The following is a 26343-nucleotide window of genomic DNA, read 5'->3' on the forward strand; positions in this document are numbered from 1 at the left end:
TTGGTGGAGAGCCCGTATGTGCTGAGTTGCCTGGTATGATTATTCATAGTCCCCACTTTCACTCCCCAAATTGTCCTGGCCTTGTTTGGGCAATAAATTCTATGGTCTTGTTAGTCTTTAGTTAATCTTTATCCCCACCTCTCATTAACTCCATGTATTATCACTCCCTGAGGCACCGAGTGCCATATGGTGACCTGAGCTTTCTCTGCTCCTCCCTGTTGGCACCTTTTTTTTTTTTTTTAAAGATTGGCACCTGAGCTAACAACTGTTGCCAATCTTTTTTGTTTTTATTGCTTTTTCTCCCCAAATCCGCCCAGTACATAGTTGTATATTCTACTTATGGGTACTTCTAGTTGTGGCATGTGGGATGCCGCCTCAACGTGGCCTGATGAGTGGTGCCATGTCCGTGCTCAGGATCCGAACCAGCAAAACCCTGGGCCGCCGAAGCGGAGTGTGTGAACTTAACTACTCGGCCATGGGGCCAGCCACCCTGTTGGCACCTTTTAATGCCAAATTGCTACAAGTGCCTGCAGACCTGCATGGGCTCTTGTAGATGCTGTTAATAACCGTCTGCTCACCATGATACCCTTTATTTGTTGTTGGGTTTCTCTGCCCACTCTGTCGTTGTGACTTGATGCCCTCTGCCCATGTAATGCTCCTCGTTTTGGGAAGATCTCAGTCATTGGATGTGACTTCTGGCATTTGCTCCTCAGCTCCATGCACCCATACCCCCAACTCCAGAAAATTCTCTGCTTTGTTCTGAGACACCCTGGCTTGGCTTTATGACTTGATTTCCTTTCACGAGAAGCTGATGATCACAAATGTTCTCAAGTTGGGCATCCCTCCTTAGAAGTAGGCTGTTCACCTGCTAGGAGGGAGGAGAACATTGAATACTTACATCTTCTCTCTTGAAAGTCTCATTTGTTTTCAAATTATTCTTTTACAAATTTTTACTACTACCAGTAAATGTGTATGTGTCTCTACACAGCTTATGAAAAACTTGCCTCTGATGTTACAAACTAAAGGAATGTGAGATTGGAACAAGGAACCTATAATTTTTACCCAGTTAAAGGAGAAAAGCGCCTCTTCTTTGCTCCCAGTCAGCACCCTCTTGTACGGCGGGGACCCAGCTGCAATGCAACACGCCCTCTCCATCCTCTTCTCCTTTGCTGAGTGAACTTGTTCCAGATCTGCACAGGGGCCTGAGGCAGGCAGAGAGTGGTAACACCTTTCTCTGCAGTCACCTTCAGATCTTGATATCCTGCACCTTCTGTTATCTTGTGAATCAAAAGACCCAAAGTGCAATTGTAAGTTCGCAGAGATCATTATATGAGAAAGCAAGTGCTGTGCACATAGTAAATAACTGAATTTTTTCTTCAGCTAAGGTGGAGCTTAAAGTGGCTCTTCCTTGAAACAATTCTGTTATCATCCAATGATTTCCACAAACATTTAAAGACTCTAATGATAGCCCATTATATCTCTATCTCAGTTACAGTCTTATTATTACCTTACCCTGTGATGTAAATAATACGGTTTTCAATTTCATTAGGCAAGTGCCTGGCCCAGGCTCACGTAGCCAGCCAATGGCCACTCCAGGATCAAATTGGATATTCTTTCCCCTCTACTGAGCTTCCTTCAAATTTCTCTACAACAGAAACCCTACATAGCCAAAGAAAAGAGGTGGAAAATCCAGTGTGTGGAAAGGAACATTCTTTAGACAGTTTGTTCAAAAGCACACCCAGTACTGCATTTAAATGAATGTTCTGACCTTCATTTATATTCAGGTGATCCAATGCGGAGAAGTGAAATATAGAGCAGAGAGTATGACCATCATCATGCTGTGTTCATCTAATGCATCTGGATAGCCTTAAACATATACACGCAAAGAATTTGGCAAATGTAACTGTCCTCTGACATTTACTTGGTAGTAAACATAAGCATACACCTTCCTTGGCTTCATTTGCTTTGTGACTGAAAGCATACTCTCTCCCTGTCTTTCTTCTGCCCTGTTTAAAAAATTACATGATTACAAAAAATACTTCATATTTAAAAAAAAAATGTCAGAACACTGTTTTGAGAGAACAGCAGAACACTATGTGTAACAAGAAGTGTGTTTTATACCAATCAACTTGCCGAATGTAAAAATCTGGAAAGGAGGAAAGTGAGGTAGAAAAACATATTAAAAGCTGAATCCTTATATCCCAAAGTATTTTTTTTAATTAGTAAACTTTCTTTTTTAGAGGACTTTTAGGTTCACAGCAAAATTGAGTGAGAACCATAGAGACTTCCCACATACCCCATCTCCACACATGCACAACCTCTTCCATTACAACACTATCATCCCCTGCCACCTAAGTGGGACATTTGTTATAGTCAACCAACACTGACATATCATTATCCACTCTAAGTCCCTAGTTTACAGCAGGGTTCGCCCTTGGTGTTGTACATTCTATGGGTTCACACCAATGTATAATGACACGTAGCCACCACTGTAGTATCGTACAGAATAGTTTCCCTGACCTAAAAATCCTGTGTACTCCACCTATTCATCCCTCCCACCCACTACCCCTGGCAACCATTGATCTTCCTACTGTCTCCATAGTTGGTATGGAGACAGAATTGCCTCCATGTCACAACCTCAGTATCTAGTGAGGTCTCCCTCCTTGCCCAGTGTCTGGAATTTTTATTTCTGTCTTAATCAGGGATGGCTGATTTCTATAAAAGAAACTGTCAAGCTTGTTCAAGTAAAGAGGAAGGTAATTAAAGGATACAACAAGCAGTGTATAGTTGGGTTTAAGAGTGTGAGCTTTGGAATCAGATGGAATTGGGTTATAATCATATGACTCCCAGTCACTAATATGAGACTTGTGTGGGAAATTACTTAATCTGTAAAACTCAATTTTATCATCTACAATATGGGAATAATAATAGTTCTGACTTCATAGGGTTGTTTGAATATGAAATGAAACAATGGATGGACGATGTCTTGGATATATGCTCAATAATATTGGCCATTACTTGTTTGTCACAAATTTGGATACTAAGTGTTCATGAGAGAGGAGGTAAAAAGTTGAAAGGAATGGAAGATATTTCTCTCTCTCTCTCTGGAGCCACACATTCAGTCTTTATGTCTCCTTCATGGTCTTTTCCCCTTTTGTGTCTTTGGGTCTTTTTTCTCACTTGACTGACTTCCTCAGTTTTCTCTTTCTATCTGTTGACTGACATGGACAACATGACCACTAGTCCTAATTCTACTTGACTTTATGTTCCAGTGCCCATCAACAATTGACTATAGATTCTGAATATCTTCGTTAAAACTCTCAATAACGACAATCTGATTGGTTGCTTGTTAGCCAATGGGTTGACACCTTGGGTCAATTTTTCACTCATAGTATAATTAAACTAATAATCAGGTTGTTGACTTCCAACATCAAATAAGTGCTGCTCTTCATCCCACTTTGAATCTCAGTGTTTTATTCAATGTCCCTGATTCTCTGGCTTTTAGATTTAAGGTTTTTATATTCAAACATCGAGTGAAATGCTTTCCTTGTCTAAAATTCAAAAGATCTGTCACTTAATATGTTCAGGCTTCTTGTAAGTTCTGCAAACCTTTCAAAGGGACATCTCGAAAGCTTCTAGACAAAGATAATTGTGTCAAAAGGGAAACAGCTGTCTCTGTATTTGCAGAGGAGAATGAAATTAAACAAATAGCAGAGATGAGACTCACATATAATTAAAATTGGATTATTGTAGCATTTGACTCACCAGCCGGGAGCTTCATTCCTCTGCTTCGGCATCCAGTCTCTTAGATTTCTTGATTCTCATGTTGTATTCCCATCTTTTATTCAGCATTTTACTGGAAAGCTTGTCTTCCTGCTTGATAGCACATTTCTCCATCTTTATGCTTCATCACCACTCCTTTCCTTTCAGATTCTTTTTGCTTTTCATTTTGTTTTGTTTTGTTTTTTCCTGAGAGAAAGATAAATGAAGGATATGATAAATTTTTACGTTACTTTTATTTATTTCTGGGAACAATCATTTTAGCCTTTTGTGTGGTGAAATCTCACAGAACTCATGAAAGTCAGTTTCAAAAGCACAGTGTTAATCTCTTGCTGTTTACATGTAAGCAATTTCAGCCAGTTTTCCAAATGGCTAAATACGTGGTCAGAAGCTGTGGTTTACCTCCCAACTTTGTTTGGGAAAATCAAGCTAAAATAGCGAGGCTTTCTCTCTTTAGCCTGGGTTCATGACCACAGAGTTTCTTCCTTGAATTAGGTTAACATTGTTCTGTTGTGTCTTGAATGGCCACAAAGTAACTTACTCTGAAAAATCTCTAAATTCACATAGATCAGAAAAAGATTTATATATGGTTGTAATGTGGCAGCATTTTTACTTTTATTAAAATATCAGCAACAGCTGATCAGCAGTGTTTTTGATTGATTTGTTCCACAAATATTAGAGTGCCTTCTAAGAGCTAGGAATGAAAAGAGGTAAGAGGGTACAAGATAGATACGTGCTGGCAGCTGTTTAGTAGACGTGTCAGGCAATAAATGGATAAATTACACATTGTTTGAATTTCCCATGTTATTGTGGAATAACTATGTGAAGGATTCTTAGAAACTCTTACACATCGATTTTATCCTTAGAAGGGGGGAAAATCAAAGAATAAGTGAGTTTTGAGTGTTTTTATTCATTTTTAAAAAACTAAATGAATTTCAATCTTAAACTGAAATCTCAATTCATGCTACTTTGTATTTATTCACTATTCAACAGATATTTTCTGAGCTTCTGTCATGAATTAGGTCTGTGCTCTGTGCTGCAAATACAGTGATACCAAAGGAAAAAAAAAAAAGGATATGTTGTCTAGCACTGAGTCAGGCATTAGGCAAGTAATCACATGCTTATATATTTCTTTACAAATTAAGCTTAGTGCTATGGAGAAGAAGTACTGGGAGCTCTGAGAGCATCATGGGGGACCTCGTTTCGTTTGCGGTATTATGACATAAAGCAGAGTGTTTAATGGTGCAGGAGCTGGAATTAGGCAGACCTAGGTAGCAATTCTGACTATGCTACTAGCCTTATGATCACAGAAAAGTAATTTAATCTCTTTAAGCCCCTACCTGTGAAATGGGCACATGACCAAATATTTCCTATTTCAATAGCTTGTTGCAAGGACCAAACATGCACTTAGACATAGAATAAGTGCTTTTAAAAAGTAGTCTTTCCTGTTAATTCTAATCAAGCAATTAAATACAGAGACCAAGATGTAGGAAAGTAGGCAGTGTTTGAATGCATCTCTGCTCATAAAACCCCAGTGTAGCACAATTCCAAGACATTACTATTATTTCCAGGAGCCCTGAAGATCAGGTGTTATTGAGCCTTCCTTCATTCTGAAACTCTGTGCTCCTGTTTTTGAATGTTGTGGCTCCCTTTCCTCTTGATTCTGAGCAGGGGGAGAGCTCTGTGTGGGCCTGGTCATGAGTCTACCTGTGGTTATGTTTTACATCCATTTCCACTGTTATCTGCAAGTCATCGATCTCAGTCCCTGACATGCCTTGAAATATGAGCTTTGCCTCAGCCAGGCCTCTCTTCATGTCCTCCTTCCCAAAGCTAGAAGCAAAATAATTGCTTTTAAAGTGTGTTTAAGACTTGAGGAAGGTAACAGAGTGGATAGCCTGAGACCCAAATGCCCTATTGATTTACAAAGCACACAACTTGGCAGCAGCCAGGCCAGCTGCTGCACGCTGCCCTTCATGGGGTCACGTCTAGGAGGCCCTCCCCACTCCCCAACCCCAAGAAAGGGTTTTGCAAAACATGAACAAGAGAAAGGCAGCTTCTTCACCATTCAATTTCTTCCTAGCCCTATGTCAGAGCTCTTAGAAAAGATGGGGGAAGAAATATGTAAGTGTGGAATTCTGCCTATTTGCTGGATTATTCTGCATTAGTTTATGGTTTAGGAATAAAGACAACAACAATAACAACAGCCATCACTTTTAGAACATCTACAGTGTGCCAAAGATCACGGCAAAGTGTGTCTTGGAATGTTCTTTTTTTGTTATTACTTCAACCTTATGGCAAAGAAACTATCATTATCTGCCTTTCAGGGATGAAGAAGCTGAGACTCAAAGAGATTGTCCCTTGTCTAAAGCTACTTAGATCGTAAATGGCAGAACTATGGTTCCGGCCCAGGTCTTTCTGTTGCAGAGTCCATTGGCACACAAGATAATAAGATTACATCCAAAGATGTTTATATTTGATCATTCACTCACTAATTCAACAATGATGTATTGTCTATCTACTACCTGCCAGACAGAGTTCTAGGCACCAGGGATAGAACAATGAGAAGTGGACAAAATTCCTACTCTCATGAAGCTTATATTCTGGAGGAATAAGACAGAAAATTAACAAAGCATGTAAGTTTTATGATGCAAAGTGATAAATGCTAAGGAGGGAAATTAAGTAGGAGGGAGTGTAATTTTAAATAGAGCGGTCAGCAAAGCTCAGTGAGAAGGCGACATTTCACATATTACAAACATAAAGCTTATCATTCAAGGCCTGGTCCTGAGAATGTACTTGAGGTAAGTGCTTTCCTTTCCTCCTTAGAGAGTCCCAGGAGGGCTTCTTCTCCAGAATCTCTGAGCAAGCCATTTGTACATTGACCCCAACCAAATACACGAAGACATTTGCAAACATCATGAATTAGTGTGTTCTTTGATAGGCACTCCACTCTTGAAAGTCACTGGGTATAGAATTAAACAAGTGATTTGGTCTTGGAAATTCTATTAAGACAGCTTTTTGGTTAGAAGTTGATGTTGAAATAGGTTTGGACATGAATACAGTTCTCCCATCCAAAATAGATGTCGGGATGCATATGATATAAAACAGAGCTGTCAGATGAGTTCTCAATTAGCTCAAAAGTCACCAGCAAATTCATTAGTGAGGATAGGCCCTGGTCACGAGGCCCTTAGCCTCCTTAGACACCCAAGAAGAAAACCCACAAAACAAACAGTTGGAGGCCAGACTTGCCTCCTAGAATTCAGTCTATGCAATCAAAAACTTATAGCAATAGAGAAGATGGCAAGGATAGGTTTTACACACACACACACATACATATATACATGTTTCAATTTTCAGCCTTTCCCCAATTGTGAGGTAAGAACTTTTAACATCTTTGGGCAACTTGAATACATTGGATGCCAATCTTGTCAAATTTGTCACTCAAGAAAGAGTTTGGGCTAAAATAAACTTTTCTACCATTTTTGAAGAAAATGGTCACATAAACAGCATGGATAAGATAGCAGGGGTTATGTTTAGCTTTTAAAAATGAACTTGTTTACAGTGATTGATCCAACTTGGCTGGCAGTCCCTGGCCTGTAATGATTTTACCCCTTAGCAGGTCCAGGGGGACCTTTCCAGCCTGGGGGAATCGTTTGCTATTAGACTTTGCCCTTGAAAGCAATGCTGCTGCATCTCCTTAAAAAGTGTCCACATTTCAGATTTCACAGTGATTCCGAGTGGCCATCACCCCAGAATTATTCCTGAGTGAGATTTGCCACTTACAGGCTTTGTTGTAGTTGTGTGTGAATGGCCTGCAATTGACTGGTCACGGATTCTCAGTGTCAACATTTTGTGTCCCTTTAGGTGCCAGCTTTCAACCCCACTTTGCCCCTTTGCCAGTTGTAAGAGTTAGGTAAGGATGATTAATTTGTTTCAATATCTCCAGCTGTTTTTGAATCATTAATTCTGCTTTTACTGCACTATATTTCCTATTCATCACAGAATGAAAATGAATATGCCTTGGGGCATTTCACATTCTCTCAACTTTCTCGGTGTTTTTTTTCCCTTTAAAAAAAGCCCACTCTGAACCTCCTAAAACTTAATATATTCTCTGGCTATTTCATGTCTCGTGGTAAGATGCCCATTTTGCTAAAATACAAGATACTTCCCAGTTTTAATATTTCATTTAATCAGCTTAAAATTTCCACACCTATCAAGAACAGATCAACAATCTGGACCATACCATGAATCATGCAACAAGGTAATTCTGCGCTTTTACTGAGTAACTTATTTCCTCCCAAAGTTTCATATAGTAGTATATCACTCACCCAGGGACAATTAAAATTCTTATGGAAAAACCTGTCCTTTCACTATGAAATGAAGAAAAAATATGAGGTAGTTAGAAGTAATAGGAAAGTAGTGCCAAAGTTGAAGGGTGATTTTGTAAATTACATAGCAGGGGTCAAAACCTCAAGTCTCTCCAGGGGATTGGCCAGTAACTTAAAGGTGCCACACAATTTAGGCAAAAGATATTGGAAAGCAGAGGGCACACAGAAGAGCAGATGCTCCATTTCAGCCATTCAAGTTCAACGTTTAAAGGTACAACAACAAGGAGTAAGATGTGCAAGTCTAACACATTAGATCTACGTATAGGTCAGATTTGGTGACTGACAAAACTAGCTAACCGTTAATTACCTAGGTAATCAAATAGCTGATATTATAGATAACCAACTCATAAATGACTTTCCAAATCACTTGCTTTTGTCTTTAAGGTTGGATATTTTTTTACCTAGCTAGTTATGCTCCTTCATGCCTTTAGCACAAGGCTGTTTGCAGAGCACAAAAAAATAGCATCCCCAATATTAGAAATTCATTCTACTTGATCTGGAAGGAAGGTCAGCCAAACGGCAACACTTGTGTTGCTCCTTTCCGCAATGGAAGCACTCCTGTCCTGTAGCATTAACCTATCAACTCTTTCTCGAAAGGAAAATCGTATATATATATCAATCATTGTTCTGCTCACAGAAAATGCTACTATTTATATCTACATATGGTTTTCAAAGAAATTGGTCCTTTCTCAATACTTCCTTTCACTCTCGCCATGGTTCTTTCTAATAGACAAGAAGGCCGTGAATCTGGAAAATCCCCCTTTTGTAGAGAAGAAATACTCAGAGTTTGTTGAAACTAGACCTAGGAAATTGGAGGCAATTTTAATCATCATGTCAATTAAATGATAGTATATCATTATCTGTACCGATGAAATGGTTTTCTTGGATTAATGGGTGAAAAATTCCCCTGCAGTGGTTCTCTTCTTCCCAGTGTCACCCCCATCCCTTTAGAGTGTCGGTATCTTAACTGTTACCTTCCAATTCCTCAGTAATGTACTCAAGACATCACACTCTGGCCTCATATTTTACTTTTCCTTTCAACTCTTTGGTATCAAGAGTTACTTAATCTATGTCTCATTCTGTCAGATCCCATTTGTGAACGGCTGTTGGTGGCTAGATATGTTATCCTGGGGAGCATGTTGACATTTTTTTTTTTTTTTTTAAAGATTTTATTTTTCCTTTTTCTCCCCAAAGCCCCCCAGTACATAGTTGTATATTCTTCGCTGTGGGTCCTTCTAGTTGTGGCATGTGGGACGCTGCCTCAGCGTGGTTTGATGAGCAGTGCCATGTCCGCGCCCAGGATTCGAACCAACGAAACACTGGGCCGCCTGCAGCGGAGCGCGCGAACTTAACCACTCAGCCACGGGGCCAGCCCCGAGCATGTTGACATTTTAAGGCAGGGGGAGAGATACTTCCTGGCAGGCCTCAAATTATATTTATATAGGTCAGTGACTTTTCTTCCTAAGAACAGAATTACCCCCAACAGATGCACAATACAACAGAAAGAAATATTCCTCCCTCAGCCAAATAACCCTTCGACAGTGGTCTCAAAGTATAGCTCCTAGCCCAGCAGTTATCAGGTTCATCTGGGAACTTGTTAGAAATGCAAATTCTTGGGCCTAAACACAGACCTACTGAATCAGAAACTGTGGGGATGAGGTCCAGCAATTTGTGTTTTTAATAAGCACTCGATAATTCTGAGGCACGTTAAACTTCCAGACCCACTTTAGTGTGTTTCCCTCCAAGCGCTGTAGACAGACTGGGTTTTTCCACAAACCTTCCCAACCAGACTAAATTCCAAAAGAGCAGAGAGCTCATCTGATTGTTTATCATTAAACCACAGTCTCTAGCTTTAATGCCAGGCACACAGTAGGTGTTCAGGGTGTATCTGTTGAGCGCGTGAAGGAATGCATGAGCGACTGGCTAAACGCCTGCTCCTGTCATGGTACATGGTATAAAGGGCACAGCTTTCCCAGCCCCTTTGTACAGACAAGAGAGTGTGGGTTTGAGCAGGGATTCTTGTGAGCTCTACTGCTCCAGTGGAAATCTTGACTCCACCGTCTATCAACTGTGTAACCTTTGCCAAGTTGCTTAACCTCTCTCTTTATGTCTTGATTTTCTCATCGGTAACATGGGGGTAGAAATAGCACATCCACTGCATAGGGTTGGTTTTTTTGAAGATTACATTAGTTGTGGTGGTGTTTGTTATTACTTCACCACTACGCTTCTTTCTTCCCAAGTGGCAGCCAAGCCACTCTCCACCCCAACACGCAGACTCTGACAAATGTCTGGATAGAGTTTGCCCTGCCCCTTCATTAGCATAATATGGACAGAACTGGATCCTCCAGACCTCATTCCAACTCCTTGCTTTGTTATCATCCTTGTCATGATTTATTATATCACTTACTACTTCGATTAATATTTGCATTGCAATTAATGTATTGTGCAAATACTGAACTGGACTCTCAATCTGGTTGCATAAACAATATCGATGATTTGATATGATTTGCATGATAAAGCTTCTTACCAATCTTTTCTAACTCCTTGACACAGGCCTATATTTCTAGTACCTTTACTAAAACCTCAAATGGTTGTCATGGTTAAACCATTAAAATACAAACAAGTTGTTTTTTTCCTTTTTCTTTTTGGTTCTGCCACATGTAGGAATGTGCTATTTATTATCTCTTTCTGACTAATCCTCATTTTGTTTTTAATGCTCAGCATTTTCCTTTCTGTGCAGAGCCACACATTGGCAGGAGTTCAAGGAAAGGCTGAAAATGCTTCTTAGGAACTATTTTAATCCCAAACAGTTACTGTTTGGAGAACAGGTTGAAACATATGTAATATAGGCACCAAAATGTAGGCGATTATCTCCAAAGGGCAAGAGGGGACAGAGAATAAAGCCCATGCTGCCCTGAGGTTGAGGATAAAGAACTGAAGAAATGACTTCTTTGGTTTTCCAAGGGTCACAATGTCAGCTGAAGAATGAAATGATAAGACAAATGGAACAGCTTGATAACACCCAAATGGGTATATTTATTCGCACAGTTCAAGCCTGACTATTGGAGCTCTTTTCCTGTCCACTGACAGCCACTCTGAGCATTGTAACAAGATCCAGAACATGATGTCTAGAAACCCTTAATGATACTCTGTACAAAGTGGATGAACGGTGACAAGGCAAAGGAAAGTGTGTGCAGAAGTTTTGGCTCAAAAATCCTGTGACTTTCAGAGGTTCTTTGTGTTGGCTTCAATCTTTGAACAACACAAAGACAATAGCTCCCACCTAATGTTTCTGAAGATAGAAATGGATGTCCCAGAGTTAGAATTGCCTTCTGTTTAAATAATGCCATTTGTGAAGTCCTTGCACTATTGCATGGGACATGATGAGATGCCTCTGGTCTTCCCTTCCATAATTTCATCCTGCCATTTAACCATGTGTATTCACACTCACTCACATACACACACACTCCTTGATAAAGCACTGTATGTTGTGGTATTGCTATAAGGCAGTATTAATTATTATTCAATATCTACCAAGCAGCTATTCTACAATGAGATTTTCAGAAAGGAAATACACTGTCAAAAGTATAACACCACCTTGTAGGATCAGTTAAGGGAAAAATATGGGCTAAGGAGGCGGAAATCCTTCTTTAGACTCACTGAGAAATTATGACAAGGCTTGAAAAGTTCCATAGGCTTTTGCAGCATTCAAATCTTTCCTTTAGGACCAACTTCTATGGAAATACACTATGCCTGGAATGTGCCCTGTCAAAGCCAGACATATTCTTTTAATTGAATCTTTCTCTAAGAGTAGTGAATTTTTTTTTCATCTGTAATTTGCTTTTTATGTGAAGAGAGAGACGTTCTGTTTCTCTTCTTTGGGGGGTTGTCATATTCCTGTAAAAACAATCAATGTTGGACCATTTATCTCTTGCTTCATCAAACTGTGTTGTAGGATGTAAGTATGTGTATGTTCACAATATAGATTTTTCATTTCTGTGTTTTACAGTCATATTATTGGCGAGTGGCTCTCATTTATTTTGCAGAACATTTCTAAGCCGATGACAACTCTTTAGTCTTTGTTTGTTAACTGTGTCCTTCCTGTCTACCTTTTTATGCAATAATTGCTTTCAGGGGATAAAACAGAAATGGGGTATTGCTTTGCTTAATATTTTTCAAATCAAATACACCATAGCACAACCATCTGTGAAAATACATTTCAGCTTTCATCAAATTCTGCCATGTTTTTTTTAAGGATTAATAATCCCTTCATGTGGGTATGCTTCTATGGCTGATGCAATATTTTTGGGCAAAGACTAGGTTATATTTATGTTCTGACCCAGGTAAAAAATAAAAATGCTTGTTGAAGGGAGGAAAAATGGAGTATTTTTACTCCTAGATTTTTGTTACTTGCAGAACAAGTGCCTGTGAAATGGAAAATATTGTCGAGAAGCTTTTCTTGGTGGAAAATGTGGAAGTGAAAGCCATATTCGCTTTTCCTGTATGTGGAATCCAATTCTCCATCAATGGAGTACACTTAGCAGAACATGCGTACTAGCAGAACGTGGACTGCCTGGTGCCTTCAAAAGATCACCTTTCTTTGGTTGATTCTGGGGAAAGGAGTTTGTGTCTCAATTGTTTTTTCTCAGCAATTGTGACCCCTCTCCTTTCTGCCCATCTTCATGTCCCACACAGCACTCTTCTCCCCTCTCATTCCCCAAAGCCCCACTAACACAGAGCTGTTGCATATACAGGGGCTGGGAGGTGGGGCAGGCTGTGGCAGAGACTGCAAGATAGTATATAGAACACGAAGCAACTAGAATTTCATTAAGATGCATCACTCTCTTTCAAAGTTCCTTGGCAACTGCTTCCAATGGGAATTTCTTATAGGCTGTCTGGAGCCTCAGGTTCTGAATTCCCAACATATTGCCAGAGCTCTTGTCCCCACACTGCCCTGATTCTCTCTGCATGTGTTTTGACAGGAAACAGAGGACATAGTCAAATGTGGTCATTGAGAAGAATGTAGTGAGTGGACCTTTACTTATAAGGTCATAGGCTGGAGGTAGGGAAAAGAACTATGTACAGTCAGTTCTGTTATAACGCTTGTTTTGAAAACACATATTTGTTCCAACGCCATTGATGTATTCGTGAAGAATTTGAACGTCGTTAAGCATTTGCCTGTGTGTGATTTCATCCATGAGAAACATTAGGTGAACACAGAAATCTGCCCCCAGTTGAACCAAGCAGAGGAGGAATACACAAAATGTGCACGTCTCTCCACCAAACATCCACTTTCCACCTCAGTTCACCAGGTTGCTATGTGCCACACCGTCCCCATCTTGTGCGCAACTTTCCCTTCCCATTTCAGACAAGTCTCCTGTTTCCACTTCACAATAGTTCACCAGCTGCAGCCCTTCTGAAGCTTACTTCTGCAAGCAAACTCCAAGGACATTTTTCCAGGTAAAATGCAATATTTATTGTATTTATGTATCTCTCAATCATGTAACAAGTATAACACTTTTTCTTAGGTTCCTATATTTTTAAAAATGTCACGGATGCAGTTTTTGTGTGTGCCTCTAACCCCATTTTCCCATAAGCCCCATGGTTTCTATTGCACAATTTCGCATAGCATGATGATTTTTAAGAACACTTATGTTGCTTATGGGCAGAACTGACTGTACATTGAAGCGCTCTGTGGCTGGCGAAAAAAGGGAGCTGTTGCCACTCTCAGGCCTGAAGTTACAAGGGTAGGGAAGAAGTCTCTGGAATCCTGAAGGAGAGAGGCCCTGTAGAAGAGAATTGCCTAGCTCCTGCTAGCCAGAGGCCCAGCATGAAGAGAGCGTGTGGAATGAACACCCTGACCTTGCCCTCCTCCCACTCTCCAATCTTTGGCAGTTACCTCCTTCTGGCAGAACCCAGAGGGGTATGGATTCTGTTTAATGCTGTCCACAGAGGACAGGCAAACACAGAGCAGAGCAGAGCAGAGCAGAGCAGGGCAGAGCAGGGCAGAGGGCTGGATCTGAAGGAGTCCCCTTGCCCAATGCCGTTGGGGAAATTACTATTTAAGGGATTGTTTTTATTTTATTAGGTAAATCAACTTTATTCTTCTTTTTCTGGATTGCTCTTGTCTAGGCTAGGGGGTTGAGAAGACTCATAAAGATGTTTTTCTAAACAAAGGAAAACTTTCTGCCAAAGGAGAGAAGCTGCCTTCCTTCTAGTCCAACCAATTCAAACAGTAGCTAACTTAGAAAATACCGTATTTTTTTCCCACTTCTTATTGTATATGCACACATATCTGTATTCATGGTCACTCCCATGTGAACTCCTTTCTAAGGGCAAACCTGTTTTCACCTTTAATGCTTGAATTTTTTCCAGATTGGTTAGATATTGTTAAATAATTCACTACCTTTTGTGCTTGGTCAAGAAGAAATACTAGGGAGATGGTATAATTCACTTGTCTTCACACCTCCCCTTAGATTAGGAGATTAATTTTTTTTGTAGTCCCATTACAAGACAATTGGCCATTTTACTCAAATGTTTAAGTACTGTGGTGGGGGGTGTGGGGTGGCTTGAAATGAACCTCTGTAGGTGCTGTGATATTCCAGATACCCAAGCTTGATCTGAAATTCAGAAGAGACCATGAGCTCATAGTCTTAAGAGTAATTATACAAAAGGATGTTAAAACTTAAATGAATCACTTTATCATCAGGACTTGTCTTCCCTGTCAGAAACTGCCCGCAAACAAGAGGAGAAATATTTTGTGTGATCCTATTGAGTTATGATGTTTGAGGAAAACAATACAAAAAATTTTAAACTTGAAAAGAGGAGTAAAATATATATCTTTTAAAAAAAATTTCCCCAAAGTTTCCCTTTTTTTGAAAGGAGAGGCTCAAGGCTTATTCTTTCATAAGTAAAATGTAGTCCAACATTAGCCATAATTCACTGTTTCATGCAAAATTGAAGTGGATAGCTCGTACTGGTTAACCTGTGACAGGGGAAAGTAATTTGATGATATTGATAATGTTAAGGATAATGGAGATGAAGATTTAGATCTTACTGGAGGCTCATGTACTTTTAAAATTGAGACATAATTCATATACCATAAAATCCACCCTTTTAAACTATACAATTCAGTGTTTTTTTTAGCATATTCACAAAGTAGTACAACCATCACCACTCTCTAATTTCACAACATTTTCATCACCCCAAAAAGAAACCCCACATCCATTAGCAGTCACTTTCTATTCCTCCTAAAACACCTGGCAAACATTAATCTGCTTTTTGTTCCATGTATTTACCTATTCTGGACATTTCATATAAATGGAATCATATCATATATGACTTTTTTGTGTCTTTCTTTCACTTAGTGTACTTTTCTAAAGGTTCATCCATGTTGTAGCATGTTTCAGTACTTCACTCCTTTTTACTGCCAAATAATATTCCATTGCATATCACATTTTGTTTATCTATTAATCAGTTGACGGGCATTTGGTTGTTTCCACTTTTTGGCTATAGCAAATAATTTAACAGTAAACATTCATGTACAAGTTTTTATGTGAACATATATTTTCACTTCTCTTGGGTATGTATCTAATAGTGGAATTGCTAGATCATATGATAAATCAAAATTTAGTTTTGTGAAGAACTGCCAGACTGTTTCCAAAGTGGGTGCAAATTTTACATTCCTACCAACAGCATACGATGGTTCAAATTTCTCGTTATCGTTGCCAAAACTTGTTAGTATCTGTCTTTTTGATTATAGCCATTTTAGTGGATGTGAAGTCATGTTTCATTGTGATTTTCTTTTGCATTTCCCTGATAGTTAATAATGTTGAGCATCTTTTCATGTGCTTGTTGGCTATTTGTATATCTTCTTTGGAGAAATGTCTATTCAGATACCTTTCTCATTTTCTAATTGAGTTGTCATTTTATTGTTGCATTATAAGAGTTCTCTATATACTCCATATACAAGTCCTTTATCAGATATATGATTCTCAAATATTTTCTGTCATTCTATGGGTTGTCTTTTTCATTCTCTTAATGGTATCCTTTGAAGCACAAAAGTTTCTTCAGTTTTGATGAAGTCCAATTTATCTATTTTCCTTTTGTCACTTGGGCTTTTGGTATCACATCTAAGACAACTTTGTGTAATCTAAGATCATGAAGATTTTCTCCTATATTTTCTTCTAACGGTTTTATAGTTTCATCTCTATATCTAGGTCTGGGATCCATTTCGAGTTAATTTTTATGTATGGTGTGAGGAAGGGGTCCAAATTCATTCTGTGGTATGTGGATATCAAGTTGTCCCAGCACCATTTGTTGAAAAGACTATCATTTTCCCATTGAATTGTCTTGACACAGTTATTGAAAATCAATTAACTATAAATATATGGGTTTGTTTCTAGACTCTCAATTATATTCCAGGCTCATAAACTTTTAGTGCTAGAAAGGGCCTTTCAGGTCATGGAGCATAGGAGCCATACACTCAAATGGCTGCCAAGTATAGTCAGGCATAAATGAGTGAAGTGGACCAGGTATACTTGCGACTATTGACTTTGCCCAGTGGTTGCCATTTGGGAATCTAGGATGAGGTTGGTCATATCTTTTGATTTTCAAAAGAAGCCAGAAATTTATTTTTTTCCCGGCAATATGTTTTGAGTTATATTTAAGGAACTAATTCAGTTAGAAAAATGCTGACTGGCCAAAGATAAAACATCTTTAGGCTACACTTGGCCCATAAATCACCTGTTTTCAACCTCTGTAATACTTCAACTCTTTCACTTGTACAGATAAGGTTGCCAGGTCTCAGAGAGTTTAGATGACTAATCCTAGGTTGAATTGCTAGTTTGTGGCAGACTCAAATCCAGAAATTGAACTCTGCTTTCCACCTCCCAGTTTAATATGACTAATATGTCAATATTCTAAGAATTTACTATTTTTCTAATAATTTCTTACTACCATGACCAGATATTGTATTTAGTTTAATATTAAAAAAAGAAAAACCTTTGAGACCTAAACAAATGTTTAGTTGGGAGCTATGTCAGTAACAGTTCTCCATCGTAATCATTTAAAAGGAGATATCTAACCTGTTTTCAGAAGTACAATAGAAAAACTTTGTGTTTTGTCTGACAATAGTTAAAAAAAGCAGTGCATGACTCTCCCTCCCCAGCACACACACACCTCCCGCCCTCCACCCAACAATGAACAAGACACGCTTCTGAGAGTCTTCCCTCAGTTGGCACAGTTGTAAATATACCACATGTGGAAGGATTAGAACTCATCGTTCTCAATTTTCTCTGCTCAGTTTTGTGTCCAAAGCCTTTGTAAAGAGCAGACATTTCCATCCCTAAGATGCTCTCAATGGCATATTTTCTCTTTCCAGTAACCACTCCTGGAGGGATGTTCCCAACTCCTGCACCAGAATCCATCGAAGAAGCGTTTGTCTCCAGCAATATTAATAAGCCCCATTTCCCGACTCTCTCACATTTGATTCAGTTCACCAAATGTGTGATGAAGACAGACATGTGAAGAATAGCTATGGGACTGCTAAAAGGAGTAAAAAGTATGACAATCCAAGAGACAAACCCAAGTAGAAAGAAATAAATTACAACTAAAGGTGCAAACAATAGACTGAAATGGAACAGAACAAGGACTTCTAATTGGGGGAGTTAAACAAGACTTCATATGGTGTGGACACTTGTACCTCCAGGCTTTGATTAGCACCCATGTAGGCAAAAACGAACAAACATGCAGAAATTCAGAACTAATGTACTGCATCCACACTGAGTTAAATCAGGCTAAAGATTAATGAAAAATTCAGTCATCCTGAGTCCTTTACTTGCTTACCATCAACCATCCAGATGTTTGATATTTAATCAAAGCAATTGGATAGTGGACGGAATTTTACTTTTCATTCAGTTATTTGGAATAGTCAGTAATATGCAGTTTGCCAAATCTTGGGAGAAAATTCTTTTGCCCTCCTAATTTATTTCCAAGTGGCAGGAGAGAATTTGGAAGTAATCAAGAGGTTGTTTAGGGAAAGTAAAGTATAAGATGGCCAAATCTTCTTCGTTTCACAGAGAGTTACCTTGGGTAAATTCGTTTATGACAAGATACTTTCACTACTTGATAAGATTCTTATTTTTTCTTACTTTGCCGGAGGACCTCATTGTTCTTGAACTTTTGAGAAAAGACAGTGTGTTAGCTTAAGAAGCAGATTCTAAGATGGGATCAAATGAACAAGGATTTAATTAGGGGAAACACCTGTGAGAGAAAATGGGCAAGGAACTGGTAAGGTTGGGAGCACCATCAGATGGCAAAACCATCTGCCCAAGCAAAGCGAGGGGGAAGGAAGGTTGGCTGAAAGCATATTAGACTGCTGTGCTGTCTAGGGAGGTTCGGCAAAGCCAATGAGGAGGCCTGGGGCCAAATTGGCTGTTGGAGGAGTGCCATGTCTCCCAGGAATGAGACTGCCTTAGTATCCCCGTCACACCCAGATTGTGGGGGCAGCTTGCGGGAAGTGAGGTCTGGGTGCAAATGTGATAGTGGACTTCAGACTGCAGCCTCTGGGTTAATCACACTCCCTGGAGTTGGAAGTCTTTGGTGCAGTCTCATGGCAGGGAGAAATGGTAATTTCATTAGGATATAGATTAGCTGTAATAAGAAACCCCAGAATACAGTGGCTTAAGCAAGATAGAATTTTATTTCTCTCTTAAATTGGGATTTCAGGCTGGATATTGGGGAGCCAGGCTCCTTCTAGCCTGTTGCTCTATCATCCTAGCACCTTACCCTTAATCACATAACAGGCGGAGCACAAGATGGCTCCCGGTGTCTGCATTGCAGCCAACTGGATAGAGGAGAGCAAGGAAGGGTGGCAAGCACCTTTCCCTTGAAGGACATGAGCAGGAAGCTGGACACCTCCCTTTCTGCTTGTATTTTATTGGCCAGAACTCAGTTATATTAGTTACCTATGACTGCTGTAACAAATTACCGTAGATTCAGTGATTTAGAACAACAGAAATTTATACTCTCACAAATCGCGATGTCCACATGGCTGCACTCTTTCTGGAGGCTCTGGGGGAGAGTCTCCGTGCATCTTTCAGCTTCTGGTGACTGGAGGCATTCCTTGAATGGGACTACATCACTCTGATCTCTGCTTGTGTGGTCACATTGCCTTTTCCTCTTCTGTATGTAATCTCCCTCTGCCTCTATTTTGTAAGGAAATTGGTGATTGCCTTTAGAAACCACCTGGATAATCCAGGATAATCTCCTAATCTCAAGATTCTTAACTCAATCACGTTTGCAAAGAGTCTGTTACCATGGAAGGGAATATTCACAGGTTCCAGAGATTAGGACCTGGATATTAGGAGGCCATAATTCAGACTACCACCTCAGTGACACGGCCACACTTAGCTACATGGGAGCATGGGAATTAACAGTCCTTTGCTGACGGCTACCCACTTATCACAAATTAGGGGGTTCTGTTTTTTTTTTTTTTTTTTTTTGGGGGGAAAAACAGCTTTGAGCTTACATTTGTTGCCAATCTTCTACTTTTTGATTGAGGAAGATTGTCCCTGAGCTAACATCTGTGCCAATCTTCCTCTATTTTGTATGTGGGACGTGGTCACAGCATGGCTTGATGAGTGGTGTGTAGGTCTGTGCCTGGGATCCAAATTGTGAACTCTGGGCCGCTGAAGCAGAGCACGTGAACTTAACCACTACGCCAATGGGCCAGCCCCTAGGGGGTTCTATTATTAAAGGTAGAGGAGGAGAATGAATATTGGATTTCAATCAGCAACTTCTTTCTCAGAAGATTCTTAAAAATATTGTAGTTTGAATCTTAGAGTTAAACAGCTTTATATCATCAACTCTAAATTCTGTATTTTATTGAGAACTTTGAAATCCAGGAGAGATTGAAGAGGAAGTGTATTGTTTCTGCCTGCCCACCATTTATCATGCATTCCCCACTTTTTTGAGTAAGAGTGCCCTGATTTTCCCATGAGCAAATGCCCCCTCCCAAATTTTACTCCCCGTGGTGTGTGGTGCATGTAGCCTAGACCTGGCCAATTTGCATTTTCCAGTGGTTCAGGGTTGGGCCTAGGATCCAAAGGGGTTCTCCAAAGACCATGGGACTTTAATGGAAACGATGTGGAAAGCAATGTTTTCTTTCCACTGGAATTGCTGAACTGATAGACACAAGCTAGAACTGCCCATAATCATCTTTCCATAGGATGTGAAAAGCCTACCCAAAAGTGGAGCCAACCCACAGGAAAAGGGAGCTGACAGATAGGGAGAAACATATTCTTGATGACATCATTTAAGTGCCTGGATCCAGCCACACCTGAACCAAATATACCCCTGTACTTTTTATGTGAACCAATTAATCGGCTCTGCTCTACCTCTGCTTTTATCTGTTCTTTTGCCAGTCGGGTTGGATTCCATCACTTGAAACCAAGAGGCCTGACTAATGCAAATCTGAGTGATAGGCTGAAGGAAATGCATCAAGTTATAGGCAAAGCCAAGACTAAAACTCGGATGTCCTTCCTTTTAAACTATTGTGTTATGCTGCATTTCCTTCGTTTCGCATAACGGGTGCTGAGCAGTTTCTTTTGCTTCCCCTATTAAGTGGAAGTCATTTCGTCCCTTTAGTCTATCCTAATTTTTAAAAATGGCTTGAGTTTTTATGTGATTTCTTCTCATCTGGCCTACAAGTTTCAACAGCTTATTAAAGGAACATCACTGACAAATAAGAACTTGTGACAATGTGGAATACCCTTGTTTTGTTGGGAAATCAGGAAGGAAAAGAGGGTAATTTCAAAATGCCAACAAGAAGTAAGGAAGAGATTGACAACCTCCTTTGTTATTGTTTCCGGCAGATTTATAATACAATGAAAAATTTGTCCTGCAATCATTGAGCCCATGTGGTTGATATTAGAGTTTTCAGTCAAAACTGCTCATGTCTTCAAGAGGCTTTGAAACTGTTTAAGTGAAGGATGCTGCTAAAATGTTGACCTCAACTTTCCCCCTGCAGTTCTTTCAAGACTGTTATTTTGAATAGTCCTGTTTTAAGAAATTCCAGATGAATTGAGCAAACCAAGATGAAAGACGAAGCACACAAGCAGCTGTGCGTGAGAATTATGCAGAAGTATGCAAATTTTAACCCCAGTGATGATGGGAATGTTAGCCTTATGTTTCAGTAATAATAATAACTACTCTGATCTAATGGTGAGCCAAGAGGTGCAAAGGGCACTTGGAGTCAAGAATTAATAAGTAAAGAAGGCTTTTTATCCCCTTTTCCATGACATCAGGTTATTTGTCTGAATGCCTTATCGTTCAGTGTAGTTCACCATAGAAACGAATATTAACAATGACATGCTCGTGACACAGGTACTTGTCATTCAATGTAAACTTGTTTTATGAAAATTTGATCCTTAAGCCTCCATAAAACAGGGTTCTGACATTTTTTTAGAAACTGAATCCTTAAACTTAAGAAATCTTATGACCATGTTAGAATTTGGTGGCAAGAATGGGTCAAGTCCTTCTATGTTGGGAGGGGAAAAAAGAGAAAGGACACTGATGGGCTTGAGACAATGGTAGTGAGAGCATTCCAGAGCTAGGCAAGTGCTATAATGTTCTGGAAATAAGAATTGCTGTCACTAATTGAGTACTTGCTATATGCCATGCACAATAAAGCACTCCATAGTTACGATATCATTAAAACCTCAGAATGGTCCTATGGGTTTGGTTAAACAGAGGCTTCTCCGTGGTTTCAAAGCTGGAAAGAGGGGAGGCAAGATGTATTCAGGTATATCAGAGCTCTGCTACATTGAGGGTGCCCTCAAACCTCATCCTGGAACACTGACCATGCCACCATCCAGGATGCCACATTTATCTCTTGGGTAACCAATGTCGGCTTCTTTTCAAATCTTTCTTTCCTTTTGATTTCTTTTAGATTTTTAAAATCAGCGTTTATTTTGCAAGCAATATATAAACAACTCTTCCGTAAAAAACACGATAAAATAAAACAGCAGGTGAGGGTATAGTTTGCTTTGCCTACCGCCCCTAGCAGTATTCCTTCCCTGCCTTTCTGCTGGGAGGCCATGATGACCAGCTCCTGAGGCTCACCATGGCCAGGTTTGACACTCATTCCTCAGGCTGGAAAACTCTAGGGAAGCTCTTCAAAAGGACTCCACCTAGGTCCTGTCTTTCTCAGAGCCTTTTAGTTCGTTGGTCTACCATCCTCAACATGCTCTTTTCATCTCAAGGTTCAACATAACTTCCAGCTCCAGCCATCATGCTGACTTCCAGCCAGTAGGGAAGGAGAAAAAGGAAAGGAGAGGGCATGCTTGTTCTCTTTAAAGACGGGAACTGAAATGTGTCTGTATCACTTCTGCTCACATCTGCATTGTCCAAAGCAAAGTCACACAGCTGCATCCCCTGTATGTTGGTAGGTAGTTATGGCAGATAGTGCCAATAGTTTCCCAATATCCATTCTTCCCTTTGCTTTTCAGTGACGGACTTCCCAAATTTTAGTTGGACACATGGCTTCCAGGCAAAAATCTACATTTTGCAACCTTCCTTGCAGCAGTCCTGGAGTCTGTAGTCAGTATCCTTTCCCACACTCTGCTAGCCTGACAAATAGGTCTCCAAGCTGACTAGGCAGTCTGTATGGCTGACCACCCTGGAGTTTCTGTAAATCATTTTGCTTGTAAATTGGACCTAGTCCTCAGAAAGTCCTGGAACAAATGCTTGGGAGCCCTAATCTCTACCTATTCCCAACATGTGGCCACCCCAGCTGCAAGAGAGGCTGAGAAATATTATCCTTAGTTGAGAAGTCATATGCTAATCTAAAAATTGAGTATATTTTCATGAAAGGAAGAAGGCTGGATGGAAATTGTAGGACAACTGAAATCTCTATTACATTTAGTCAAAACATATGCAATGCAGCTAAATTAATGCTCAGAGGGGAACTTTGTAACCTTAAATGTACATATTAAAAACGAAAAACAGTAGAAAAGCAATGAGCCCAGAACTCAAGAGTTAGCAAAAAGAACAGAGTAAACCCAAAGAAAGAAGAAACTAGTAAAGATAAGAGTAAACATTAATGGAACAGAAAACAAACAATCGAGATGATCTGCAACAACAAAGGATGGTTCTTTGAAAAGATTAACAAAATGGACAAGCATCTGGCAAGACTGAGTAACAAAGAAGGAGGGCATACAAAACAAAACCAAGAAGAAAAGAGGACAAACTAAAGAGAGAATAGTGACTTCAAATATTGTAAGGGTTATTCTGAGTAATTGTATGCTAATAAATCTGAAAACTTTAATAAAATTGATATTTCTCTAGAAAAAATATAAATCGCCAACCCTGATTTGAGCAGGGAAAAAGGACATGTTAAGCTGTTAAGCACTTGATTTAGGAGCCAAACATCTATCTACCCTTACCTCTCCCCCGACCTGCACTCACGTCCCAGATGGTTTCTAAGTGTTACCACACTGTCAACAGAACAGATAACTTCTAGCTCCTATGAATTGTTTAACACTCTACAGAAGGGAAACTCCTCAAATCTTGTTTAGAGGAAAGTATATTCTTGATTACTGGAGTGGATAGTAGGGCAAACTTCCCAGGTCCCCTTTTGAGGACCAAGGCATTCATTCCCCAAGCTGCTAGGAGTGATGGCTGCTGACCACTCACAGCTAAGTTCCTTTCCAGGAATTGCCCTGGGAGCCCACATCCAAGACTAGCAGGTGCGATGGTACAAGGGCCCAGCCCCACTGAATTAATTTGGGACAACTTTGAAGGACCCTCCTAGTTCTATTCCTGAGGCCTCCACTGCAGCTGCATCATGTTTCACACTTCCCCCTGTCCTCACCCCCATAGGAATCGATCCTAAGAAGCCAATAAGCTTCTCGCACATAAATCTCTGTCCCAGGGTTTGCTTCCCAGGGAACACGACCAAAGACAGTAATAAAGCCAGACAAGGATGCTATGAGAAAGGAAAATTATAGGCTCAGTTTTAAAAATGCATTATGATAAAGTATGTTTATCTCAGGACCCTAGACAGGATAGCATTTGGAATCTGATCATGTACTCCGCTGCAGAAGCAGATGAAGGAGAAAGACTATACGATTGTCTCACTAGCAGGGAAAGAATTCATACAATTCAACTCCAATTAACAGTTTCTAGAAAAGATCCTTACTCCTGTCTTATAAAGAGGAAAACCTCAGAAAATTCCAGTTGAGGGGCATCCTATAACATACCTGACCAATAGTCCTCAAAACTGTCAAGGTCATTAAAAACGAGGAAAATCTGAGAAACTGTTGCAGCCAAGAGGAACCTAAGTGACATGATTATTTAGTATGTGGTAACATGGATGAAACAGAAAAAGGACATTAGGTAATAACTAAGGAAATCTAAATAAACTAAATAAAATAGGTCTTAGTTAATAAAGTATCAATATTGATTCATTAATTGTAACAAATGTATCATACTAGTATAAGATGTTAATAGTAAGGGAAGCTGGCTTCACATTATATGGGAACTTCCTGTGCTATCTCCTTAATTTTTCTATAAATCTAAACCTGTTCTAACAAAGTCTGTTTTTTAAAAAAAGCCTGGAGGAAAGTATGCCAAAATTAATGGCTGTTATCCCTGATTCATTGCAAATATAGAATAAGATAATGCATATAAAGTACTTAGCACAGAAGCTGGCATATGTTAAGTCTTTGATAAATATTACCTACTACGATTATTACCAATGATTTTAATATCTTTATACTTTTCTATACAAAAAATTCTATCATAACCATATATTACTCATATCATTAGAAGTTTCTTTTTCAAAGAAAGAACAACCTTCTAAGACAAGTAACAGAGTAACAAAGAAGGAAGGCACGCAAAAACAAAATTGAGAAAAAAAGGGGACAGACTAAAGCTAGAATAGTGACTTCAAACATTGTAAGGGTTATTCTGAGTAACTGTATGCTAATAAATCTGAAAACTAATAAAAGTGATATTTTTCGACAAAAAATATATATGCTATAAACTGAGAGGGAGGCAACTCTGTGGCACGTGGAACAGCCCATCAAAATCTTACTTTGCTCCTCGATCCTAGAAACCCGTGTCTTAGCATGGGACAACCAAAAGATTTGCTTCCGTGTTGAGTGGTCCCAGAAGGTCCAGCCCTTCTTGAACTGTTTCTCTATCTGAAGGAATTCTGAGCAATACATTCTTTCCAGGGGCCACGGAGGTTCATTTTACCCCTAAGGCTGATAGCAAAGAGAAGGAACGGCCTTCTTCCTACAAGAGAAGACAACATTGACCTGTGGACAAGGCTGCTGGCTACCATCTTCATGAAATCAGACACTGAGACCTCTGAGGCTTGAGGATGAAGGATTGGGCTGGGGGCTCTAGAAGAGAGAAGAATGCCTAAATGGCAACTATGAATATTTGTTTGAAAATTATAAAATGATAAATACAGGAACACCCCATTGCTCTAAGGATCCATTTGAGGCTGAAAGAGGGAAGGAATCTAAAGTTACAACACGTAGGTCAGGCTGCAGCACCATGGGGTGTGGTAGGCCAGGGCGGTGAATGGGCAAATGTAGGCATGACCCACACTTAGGAAATAATCTGGCAGTTATGGCTAAACATGAAGGGAAGAAGTCATAGGGAATCACTTATTAAATATCCTAAATTCTTTGGCAATTTTCGATACACAGAATAATTTGTTGATCTCAAGTGAATAAGGCCATGCTTCTTAGTAGATACAGAAAGCAAGGAAAGTAGCCAATGCAGGCCAGAAATCTCTTGTATGCTGCCACATTTTGGACCGATAGTGGTCTCACAATACTGAAAGTGGCAAAACAGTGCAATACAGGCCTGTCACCCAATACCCAGCACCCTACCAACTCTGCTCATTACCCTGGAATGACTCAGTGAGAAGGAATCAGTCCAGACTGACCTCTTAGGAAAGCAACAGAAACTAATTTTTTTTTCCATCAAAGTAGCCATTTCTATTTCTTATGCCTTCTCTTTCCTTTTAGCTATCATTTTCTCCTTTTTTCTACTATTAAACTAAAACTCTGTTCATTGCTTGAAAGTTTTCTGTGTAAGTCCTCAGAAATCTGCTTATTTATTTATTAATTAAAGGAAGCATCCAACGATGTGATGGAGC

At 39.7% G+C, this 26343-nt stretch overlaps 1 long non-coding RNA gene across 2 annotated transcripts in view; it reads right to left on the minus strand.

Moving 5' to 3' along the window:
- Positions 1-375: 375 nt before the first annotated feature.
- LOC124245141 (uncharacterized) overlaps positions 376-26343 on the minus strand; it is a 372527-nt gene continuing 346559 nt past the window's right edge. The window contains exons 5-7 of one of the 2 annotated variants that reach the window (XR_006890189.1): positions 3766-3969; positions 1063-1277; positions 376-865 (exon numbers count right to left, since the gene is read on the minus strand). This is a non-coding gene — a long non-coding RNA (uncharacterized LOC124245141). Of the gene's footprint in view, positions 869-1062; positions 1278-3765; positions 3970-26343 lie in introns of both variants that reach the window. The other variant, XR_006890185.1, reaches the window with a different exon arrangement.

The sequence above is a fragment of the Equus quagga genome, chromosome 1, assembly GCF_021613505.1.
Source record: "Equus quagga isolate Etosha38 chromosome 1, UCLA_HA_Equagga_1.0, whole genome shotgun sequence".
Lineage (NCBI taxonomy): Eukaryota > Metazoa > Chordata > Mammalia > Perissodactyla > Equidae > Equus > Equus quagga.